This window comes from Hemiscyllium ocellatum, unplaced genomic scaffold (assembly GCF_020745735.1).
Source record: "Hemiscyllium ocellatum isolate sHemOce1 unplaced genomic scaffold, sHemOce1.pat.X.cur. scaffold_2502_pat_ctg1, whole genome shotgun sequence".
Taxonomy (NCBI): Eukaryota; Metazoa; Chordata; class Chondrichthyes; order Orectolobiformes; family Hemiscylliidae; genus Hemiscyllium; species Hemiscyllium ocellatum.
Window position 1 is genome coordinate 35778 of NW_026868111.1, and position 8491 is coordinate 44268.

General features: G+C 47.6%; 1 protein-coding gene across 1 annotated transcript in view; it reads left to right on the top strand.

Moving 5' to 3' along the window:
- Positions 1-8491, top strand: part of LOC132812000 (zinc finger protein 850-like) — a 60816-nt gene that overhangs the window by 26556 nt on the left and 25769 nt on the right. The window lies entirely within an intron of this gene.

Sequence of the window (8491 nt, forward strand, 5' to 3'; positions counted from 1 at the left end):
GTGGTGTGGGGGAGAAAGCCCCCATCTGATTCACTCTCTCCCTTGTTAGGGAAGGGAACGGCCATTGTGGGAAAGGATTCACTCAGTCGTTCCAGCTGCATCCTTTACCCGGTCTGGCCTACACGTGACTCCAGACCCACAGCAGTCTGGTTGACTCTACACTGCCCCTTCCTGGCAAAGGAGCGGGGAGAAACTTACCTGGAGACAGGGTATGGGTTGAAATTGCTGAGTGAGGCAATACTTCCTCCGGGTTACGGCTGTACCAAGGATCCAATTTCAAGTGGACAACTTGGTGCTGGCCAATAGTAAAGACAGTGAGGTGGGGATGGGGCCAGGGGAGGTGTGGTGTGTGCACTTTCACCTTGAGCTGTTCAAAAAGCAACTACTTTTTCTCTGCCTCTTTGCTGGGGGGATCTGAAGCTGTAACAAAGTTGGGTTGCAATAAAGGTTACCTGAACTTACCACCGGGCTCAGACTCTCATTGAAAGCTTTGAGCTCCAAGAGGTTTTTGTTTTAAAGCTGCTCATTTCTTTCAGCCTCCTGCACTAAGTTTAGAACATAGAACAATCCAATGCAGAACTGGCCCTTCGGCCCTCGATGTTGTGCCGACCTGTGAACTCTTCTCAGCTCGTCCCCCTACACTATCCCAAAATCATCCATGCACTTATCTCAGGATTGTTTAAATCTCCCTAATGTGGCTGACTTGACTACCTTAGCAGGTAGGGCATTCCACGCCCTTACCACTCTCTGTATAAAGAACTTGCCTCTGACATCTGTCTTAAAGCTATCACCCCTCAATTTGTAGTTATGCCCTCTCGTACAAGCTAACGTTATCATCCTAGGAAAAAGTCTTTCTCTGTATTCCCTATCAAATCCTCTGATCATCTTTTATGTCTCTATCAAATCCCCCCCTTAACCACTTTCTTTCCAATGAGAAAAGACCCAAGTCTCTCAGTTCGAAACATCGACTCTCCTGCTCCTTGGATGCTGCCTGACCTGCATCACATTTTCAGCTCATCAATATATAAGCCTCATGAAACAGCATCATAAGACACAGAACTTATATCAAAAGATCAGAGTCATGCAACTGATAGAATATATTGAACAAACATAGATAGTCTTCATCTCTTAGAATGGGTGTGGGCTTTGGTTCATTACTATGTAACAATGTTCTTGAGATGACTTAAGGTTTTATAAAACAAAGATATCTCCCCTCAGACAATGCATTAAAGGTGTGAGATTTGAGTCTGTCAGTATTCCAATCTTGAGTCAGTTTCTGTTTCCAAAGTCGGAATTTGTAAAATATTACATGCATTGACTGCCGGCAGATTGTGTGCTTTTTGAACAAAATTGAATGTATCTGCAAATATAATTCTGCCAATACAATTTCACCCCAAAGAGTAGTGTGTGTGTGTGTGTGTGTGTGTGCATGAGAGAGTGAGAGCATGTGCATGTGAGTTTGTGTGTGAGTGTGCACAGAAGTGTGTGTGTGCATGCTTGGGAAAGTGAGAGTGTGATGGAGTGAGGCTGCGAGTGTGAGAGTGTTGAGGGGTGTGTGTGTCTGTCTGAGAGATCGAGTATGTGTGTGAGAGAGAGGCTTAATAAAAGCAAGGGGTTGCATTTTTGCTAAAACAAGGACGTGTACAGATAATGATCGGGCCATGAGTCGTGTTATGGAACAGACAGACATGGGGCGGAGGTGTTCAGGTACATAGTTCTTTGGAGGTTGCATCACTGGTAGACAGGGTGGTTAAGGCGGCGTTTCGCAACATTGTCTTCATTGTTCACACCACTGAGGAGAGGGGTTGGGACATCATGTTGAGGTTGTACAGGATGTTGGTGAGGCCACTTTCAGAGTACTGAGTACAGTTCTGGTGACCCTGTATTAGGAAGAATACGATTAGTGAGGGTTTAATAAAGATTTACCAGGATGTTGTAAGGACTGGAGGGTTTGAGTTATAAGGAGAGGCTGGGATTTTATTCACTGGAGCACAGGAGGTTGACCTCATTGAGATTGATAAAATCATGAGCAGTGGTGGTAAGGTGAATAGCAAATGGCTTTTGCTTAGCGTAGGGGAACTCAAAACTAGGGGGGGCATTTTTTTTAATGTAAGGAGAGAGATTTAAAAGGAAGCGGAGGGGCAACATTTTGAAAGAGGGTGAGTTGCATGTGGAATGACCTTGCTGAGGATGTGGTAGATGCAGGTACAGTGACAACATTGAAACAGCATTTGGATGGGTACATGAATAGAAAGGTTTCGAGGGAAATGGGCCAAATGCAGGCAAGTGGGATGTGGGAATATGTGTTTAAATGGAGCGGTGAGCTTTCCCAATGTAGACAGGGCTCCTCGAAACGTGGCAGTGTCCCCCCCTGCAGCTGCAGAGCGAGACAGGAGAGTTTGTTTTTGTGAATGAGCAGTTGTAGCGCGAGGTGGCTGTTGCTTGGTGACGGTGAGGCTCCCCCGGCCCCGCCCATCCCCCCGTGCAGACGTCACGCGGGGGCGAAGGCGGTTGGGAGAAGTCGCTCGAGCGAGGAAGCGGCGGGAGGGCGGCCGTTAGGAAAATGGCGCCGTGCGGCCCGGGGCAGACACCCGGCACTGGCCGCCGCCGCCGCCTTCCTGGCGCAGCTGCTGTGTCACGGCCACACCGGCCGGCTGTACAGCAGCCAGGAGCCGGTGAACATTCTGGAGGCGGATGGGGTTAAGGACCTGCTTGGGAACTGGTCGGGCGCCTGGGTGGTGGAGTTCTACTGGTCGTGGGGCGGCCCCTGTGTCAACTATGGGGCCACCTGGAAGGTACTGGGCCCGGGAGGTGAAAGGTGAGGCAGGTTGTGGGGGGGACGGAGGGGAAGGAATGTGGGGCCTGTCCTGTCATAGTCACATTTTACACTCACTTTCCATCTGCTTTTACTGGCGCTTGTGCTGTTTACCCCTCACTGTGTGTTTAATCCTTGTGCTGTTTGCCCCTCACTGTGTGTTTAATCCTTGTGCTGTTTACCCCTCACTGTGTGTTTAATCCTTGTGCTGTTTGCCCTTTGTTGTTACTTGTGCAATTGCTGAGGGTAGTGTGTAAATACTAGTGAAGGATACTATGCACCAACATGTATATGTTCCTCAGTCATTGAAGGGGCAGGACCTGTTGAGAATGGTTTGTGAAGCAGGTTGTGCACTAAGCCTTGTTAACATGGATATAGTTTGTTCATTGGAGAAGTAGACTTTTTATTATTTAAAGTCATAGAGATGTACAGCACGGAAACACACCCCTTCAGTCCAACCTGTCCACGCCAACCAGATATCCTACGTGAATCAAGTCCCCTTTGTCAGCACTATATCCCTCTAAACCATTCCTATTCATATACCCATCCAGATACCTTTTAAAGGCTCTAATTATACCGGCATCCAGCACTTCCTCTGGCAGCTCATTCCATACCTGCACCACCCTCTGCATGGAAACATTGCCCTTCAGGTACCTTTTATATCTTTGTGGCCTCACCCTAAACCTATGTCCTCTAGTTGTGAAGGTCACCCCAACACGGAGGAAAAGACTTAAAAACATTGCTTTTGCATTTGTCTGGCTGCTCAATCAAATATCGAGTCACATGGGGGAAAAAAAATCACTCTGCCCTTTTTGATCTCCGATAGACATTTGGAAACTTAACATCTGTCAATAACACCAGCATTGCTACAGAGCATATTGTGTACGCTCCTCGGTGTCACCAAGCAGCACACATGTTTGCCAATGTCACCAAAATATTGGGCGTGTTCCTCATTGTCGGCAGAAAAGGGGCAAAACCTACTTTTGATGGACAAATAAGGATCACTGGAGGACCGGAAGGAGACTTGTCGTCCTGCCATTCGGAGCTCTCCTATTGGTGAATGCGGAAGTTGGGCCATGAGGATCTGAAGCTCCTGCCCCTCCTCTCTCTCAATGAAGATTGAGCTTCACTCAGACTGCAGCTTCCTTCCTCTGTCCAACATCTGTGTGTACAGCATTCTCTTTTCTCACCCCCTTTTCCATTTACGTTCGATTCTGGGGTTCAATTGTTGACTTGGAGCAACTGAAAGGAATGGGAGTGAATCCAGCGAGGGGACAGACTCTGGAAAAGTTAGTCCAAGCCTTTGTCTCAATTGGCAAAATAGACAGGCAGGAGACTGGAAGAACGCAGCAAGCCAGGCAGTATCAGGAGGTGGAGAAGTTGAGGTATCTGGTGTAACCTTTGTTCAGGATTGGGGGTGGGTGTAGGGAGAGCTGTGGAACAAGGGTGTGCTGGGGGCAGGGTGATGAAGTGGGGATAGGTGGAGACAGGTAGAGGATACAATAGACAATAGGTGCAGGAGTTGGCTCTTCTGCCCTTCGAGCCAGCACCACCATTCATTATGATCATAGCTGATCATCCTCAATCAGTATCCTGTTCCTGCCTTATCCCCATAACCTGGTTGGTGAATGGGAGGATGGAATCTAGTTGGCAGGGAAGAGTGGAATGGGCTGGGAAGTGAGTTGGGGGATGGGATGGGAGATTATTTGAAACTGGAGAACTGTGTCGAGTCCTCCGGGCTGTGGACTGCTCAGACAAGATGAGGTTTTGTTCCTCCAATTTGTCAGAAGGGGAGTGGGAAGGGGCATTAAAATGGGTGGAGACTGGGAAGTCCGCTCAGCCTCTGCGGACCCGGCTGTGATGCTCGGCAAACCATTCCCCAAGTTTACGCTCGGTCTTCCTGATGTAGAGACGACCACAACTGGCAAAGCACAGTGGGTCGAGCAGTAGGACAGTCGTATCTTGGGGCACAAGCCCTTCATCAGGAATGATGCGTGGATGTTCAGAGGGGCATCAGTGTCCTTCTGTGCCAGTTGTCAGACAGGTGCAGCAGGAATGAGCAAGGCAAGTGGTGTGTTAGCAAGAGGACTTAAGTTCAGAAGTGGGAATGTCTTCCAGCAATTAGGAGGGGGGGTGGGGAGGGGGGGGTGGGGTCATAGAATATATTCAAGGCTGAGTTCACATGATTTTGTGGGGGAAGGCATGAAAATGGTTTTAAGACCAGTATCCAGTTTTAAGACATATCCAGAGTCAGACAGCACAGAAACACACCCTTCAGTCCAACTAGTCAATGCTGACTGTGTTCTCAAACTAAATCAGTCCCACTTGCCAGTGTTTTGGCCCATATCCCTCCAAACCTTTCCTATTCATGACGTTACTGTACCTGCATCCACCACTTCCTCAAGACATTTAGTTCTCACGTGAACCACTCTGTGTAAAAAAAATTGTGCCCTTCAAGTCTTTTTAAAATCTCTTTCTCCTGTCACTGTCAAAATTTGCTCCCTAATCTTCAAACCCCAACCCTAGGGGAAGGACACCCTTCGTTCACCTCATCTCCCCCCTCATGATTTTATAAACCTTGATAAGGTCACATCTCCACTGCCAATGCTCCAGTGAAAAAGTCCCAGCCCATCCACAGAGATGAAGGTAGAATCCTGTCCCTCAGGATTCCCTCCAACAATGTGCCCACCACTGATGTCAGGCACACTGGTCTATAGTTCCCTGGCTTGTCCTTACCACCCTTCTTAAACTGTGGCACCACATGAGCCAACCTCCAGTCTTCTGGCACCCCACCTGACATGCACAGTATGCTCTATGGAGATGCTGTTTCTGATGGATTTAAAGTGTCCAAATGCCACAATTTCTCCCCCACTCACTTGACATAACCATGCAGGCTCCTCGCTATTTGATGTTCGTGTTACTTAGAGCCCTCATGATTATATCAATCTCAATGAGGTCACCCCTCAACCTCCTGTGCTCCAGTGAAGACAGTCTCAGCTTCTCCTTATAACTCAAACCCTCCAGTCCTGACAACATCCTGGTAAATCTTCACTGAACCCTCTGTAATAGTATTCTTCCTATTACAGGGCCACCAGAAGCCTTCTCAGTACTCTACAAGTGACTTCACCAACATCCTGTACAACTTCAACATGATGTCCCAACTCCTTTATTCAATGGTGTGAACAATTAAGGTAAGTGTGCTGAATGCTTAACATCAATCTACATTTGTCAATATATCATATCTGTTGCATGACACTGTTACCTTTTGCTCTTAACTCTGCATCTTATGATCCTGCTCCACAGCTACCCAATGAAGGAGCAGCGCTCCGAAAGCTAGTGCTTCCAAATAAAACTGTTGGACTATAACCCGGTTTTTGATTTTTAAACCTTGTCCCACCGAGTCCAACAGCAGCACCTCCACCTCCTTTCTAATGAACACAGCCCATACCTCCCAGTGCTGCCAGTAAACTGCAGATGAAACGATGCAGTGCCTGCACTCCTGAAAAGTTTATAATTTCTAATGAAACCAGCTACTCATTCACTGCTCCATCTGATACACGACATTGGGAACGTAGTGCAGGAGGCTGCAAGAAATGAGCAGCTTTAAAACAAAAACCGCTTGGAGCTTTCAATGAGAGCCTGAGCCCAGCAGTACGTTCTGGTTACCTTTATTATGGCCCAACATTGTTACAGCTTCAGATGCCCCCAGCAAAAGGGCAGAGAAAGAGTAGCTGTTTTTTAGACAGCTCAACAACAGGGGGAGGTGCAAAGGGCAAGGCCAAGGCCAAGGGCAGGGCAAGGCCAACAGCAGGCCCCCGCACTACGCCTGCATTGCCTTGCACAGTTTACAAAAATCCCTTCCCCTTCAGAGACTCCCCACAGTGTGGAAGCAGGCCACTCGACCCAAAGACTACACACCGATCCTCCAAAGGGTAACCCACCACGCAATTCCCCAACCCCTATTGCTCAACATTTACCCCTGACTAATGCACCTAACCTGCACATCCCTGGGCACTATGGGTATTTTAGTACTGTCAATCCACCTGAACCTGGACAACTCGTATATGCCGACCAGATATCCCAACCCAATCTAGTCCCACCTGCCAGCACGGGGCCCATATCCCCCCAGTTGCCTTTTAAATGTTGCAATTGTACCAGCCTCCACCACTTCCTCTGGCAGCTCATTCCATACACGTACCACCCTCTAAACGAAAAGGTTGCCCCTTGGGTCTCTTTCACATCTTGCCCCTCTCACCCTAAACCTATGACCTCTAGATCTGGACTCTCCCATCCCAGGGAAAAGACTTTATCTATCTATCCTATCCATGCCCCTCATGATTTTATAAACCTCTATAAGGTCACCCCTCAGCCTCGGACGCTCCAGGGAAAACAGCCCCAGCCTGTTCTGTCTCTCCCTGTAGCTCAAATCCTCCAGTCTTGGCAACATCCTTGTAAATCTTTTTAGATTAGATTAGATTACTTACAGTGTGGAAACAAGGCCCTTCAGCCCAACAAGTCCACACCGACCCGCCAATGCGTATACCACCCAGACCCATACTCCGGGGGTTTGCAAGGACTGCCACAAACACTACGTAGGACAAACAGGAAGAAAGTTAGCCACCAGGATACACGAACACCAGCTAGCCACAAAAAGACACGACCCTCTCTCCCTTGTAGCCCTACATACGGATGAAAAAACCCACCACTTCGACTGGGACAACATCTGCCCTGGGACAGGTTAAGCAAAGACATGCCAGAGAATTCCTAGAGGCCTGGCACTCCAACCACAATGCCATAAACAAACACATAGATCTAGATACCATCTATCAACCCCTCAGAAAATGAACAGGAAATGACACTACCACAAACCCCAGGAACCCTATCCAGAACAAACATATAAATCAAAAGCAGGAGACATCAGCTTCGCTCCATTTGGAGGTCGCCACTGATGATGTTCCCTAGCCAGGTAATGAAACGTCTGGATATCAAACCTACACCCTAAACCTCAACCTGAGCTACAAACCTTCACAAACCTTGCAAAGTAGAATGTATTTGCAAACATCATGCTGCAAATTCAAACTCACCCCCATGGATGATCTATCTCATGTGTGCATGAGATAAAGAAACAGTCTATTTCCGTGCTGTTTATCTCTATTTGATAACCGATGCTTTATTTCTGTTGGTGTAAATGTTGTTATTCATAGCTGGATCCTAATAGGTGTAAGGGTGACAGAATTCCTCAAGTAGGTCACTGTACGATTCCTGGGAGACCCCTATTTCTGGTTTACTTCCTCATGAACAAACATTAAGCACGTGCACCTATTTATTTATGATTTTGTTTCATTTTTCTGCTATGACTACACCTTGTATTAGGATAGTTGACAGGCTGGGAGATTGTGACTTGGGTCTTGATTGAATATTTTATCGTTCCAGAAGTTATAAAAGGCAGGGTCAAAGCTTTAGCAGAAATCCAGCAGAGCTGAGAACAGACCGACATCTTAGTCTGTGGGAACAGGGAGATCAACAGAGGATAGAGAAATCAGGACCTGAAACCAGACCAGCCTGTGATCAGTGCTTTGATTAGCAGCATCCTTCTACATCAGTCAATGCCAGTTGTCAGACAGGTGCAGCAAGGCAAGTGGTATATTAGCAGGCTGAACTGAGATTAGAAGTGGG